A 2,493-nucleotide genomic window follows, 5' to 3' on the forward strand; every position below is an offset into this window, starting at 1 on the left:
AAAAAAGATCCTTCAGTATGCTGTCTATAAGAAACACATCAAAAAGATGGAAACAGCCTACATGCCCATCAGCAGCATGATACACACAATGGAATAATACAACATGTTGAAGAATAACAAAGAATCTGCAATATACCTCACAACATGGATGAACCTGGAGGACATTACGCTGAGTGAAATTAGTCAATAACAAGAGGACAAGTATTTTATGAGATCAATGTTGTACAAAGTTAAGAAAAGACTTTCTTAATAAAAGAAACAATTTATGCTGGTTACGAGGAGAAGAGGAAAATATATTATTCGTGGGCTAGAGGATAGACACATGTTAACATGGGTGACAGGTAGGCAATATACAAGTGGGAGGTTAGAGGAATGATGAAGGTAGAGGGAGACACAGGAAGGAATGCAATCGTTAAAGTGAATAGAGGTAAATACTGTTAACTATTGATACATGGAGGGGATTGCAATCCCTGTAATGAAGCAAAGTGTATTATTTGATGCATATAAAATTGATGATCTCTTCTTTAAACCTTCACTCAGTTCATAATAAAAAATTTAAAACAAAAGACTAGTGTTCAGCAGTTTGAACCCATCAACTATATGACCTTCTATTTCCATAAAAACTTAACTATCTTGCTCTTTTTTGTGGTGCCACAGAGGCCTTCACCATGAAGCTGAGCATCTCCTTCCCAGCCACTGGCTGCCAGAAACTCATTGAAGTGGACGATGAACGCAAACTTCACACTTTTTATGAGAAGCCAATGACAACAGAAATTGCTGCAGACTTACTGTGTGATGAATGAAAGGGTTATGTTGTCCACACCAGTGGTGGGAATGACAAGCAAGATTTTCCCATGAAGCAGGGTGTCTTAACCCATGGCTGCGTCCACCTGCTTTTGAGTAAGGAGCATTACTGTTACAGACCAAGGAGAACTGGAGAAAGAAAGAACAGATCTGTCTGGGGTTGCATTGTGAATGTCAATCTGAGTGTTCTCAACTTGGTTATTGTGGAAAAAAAAAAAAATGAGAGAAAGATATCCCAGGATTGACTGATCAACTGTGCCTCATCACCTGGGGCCCAAAAGAGCTCTCATGGTCCACAGACTTTTCAATCTCTGAAGATGATGTCCACCAGTATGTTGTAAGAAAGCCACTGAACAAAGAAGGCAAGAAAACCAGGACCAAAGATTCAGCGTCTTGGTACTTACTCCACATGTCCTGCAGCATCAACGTCAGCATGTTGCTCTGAAGAAAGAGTGCACTAAGAAAAATAAGGCAGCAGAATATGCCAAGCTTTTGGCCAAGAGGATGAAGGAGGCCAAAGAAAAGCATCAGGAACAGATTGCCAAAATATGGAGGCTGTGCTCTCTGAGAGCTTCTACCTCTGAGTCCAGTCAAAAATAAAATAGACTTCTAACAGTGATGTAAATACTCTCATATTACAAAAAAACAACAAAAAAAGACAACTCTCTTGCAATCAGATTGCCACTATTCTTTTTTTGTTTTGATGTGGAGGTCAGTTTCCTGTCATTTAATAACTCCTTGACCTTAGGCAAGTTCCTTCAGCTCTGGCGTCTGTGTATGGCCTTTTAAGATGCAGAGAAGGATTAAGTGAGAATTCAATGTAGGTGAAGTACCTAAGCTTATAATCTTTTTCTATCCCTAAGGAATTTGGGCTTTGATCAAAGGGTGTTTAGGGACACTATTAAGAACTTTAAGAAGGGAAGTAATATGATTAGCTTTGTGTAGAAAAATCACTGATCAGAAAAAAAAAAACATTTTCTACGTGGTGATATACACATATACAAATCACATAGGAAAATGAATTTTTCCTATGCAATGCAAATATAGAAAACATATAAACACAAGTCACGTAGGAGGAGAAGAGGTCAGGCTTGAGACCCAGAGTTGAGTTAGGCGACAGTGTCTTGAAGTGGTCAAAACAAGAGATACAATCTGATGTAAATGCATTGACATTCTGTCCATTCTGATTCATGGTGTCCCCGTGTATAAAAAAGTAGACTGCTCCATAGGAGTGTCTGGATTGTAATCTTTATGGAAGCAAATCACCAGATCTTCCTCCTGTGACAATACTGAATGAATTTGAACCTGCACCCTGTCAGTTAGTAGTTGAATGCAAACTCCTAATGGATGGAAAACAACAAGCTAGATTCAGGAAATCATTAGGAGGCATAGTGGACAAGCTTTGGGACCTAATTAGAATTAGCCTGGTTTCTACTCTTTCCTCACAGTCCATATTTGCAATAGAAGTTCTTACTCAACCAACAATTTAACCAGATTAGCTAACTTTTCTAATTAGCTTCTCTGCAGCTCTATCTGTATGTAGTCTTTTGTTGTTGTTGTTGTTAAGGGCCGTCAAGTCAAGTCCAACACTTAACAACCCTATGCACAACAGAACTAAGCACTGCCCTCATAATTGTTGTTACATGTGAGCCCATTGCTGCTGTCACTGTACCAATCCATCTCATTGGG

The 2,493-nt window shown here is 39.0% G+C and overlaps 1 pseudogene; it reads left to right on the forward strand.

Annotated features, from left to right (window-relative positions):
* Nucleotides 1-668: 668 nt before the first annotated feature.
* On the forward strand, nucleotides 669-1,404 carry LOC102841197 (annotated as a pseudogene).
* Nucleotides 1,405-2,493: the final 1,089 nt, after the last annotated feature.

This window comes from Chrysochloris asiatica, unplaced genomic scaffold (assembly GCF_000296735.1).
Source record: "Chrysochloris asiatica unplaced genomic scaffold, ChrAsi1.0 scaffold00344, whole genome shotgun sequence".
Lineage (NCBI taxonomy): Eukaryota > Metazoa > Chordata > Mammalia > Afrosoricida > Chrysochloridae > Chrysochloris > Chrysochloris asiatica.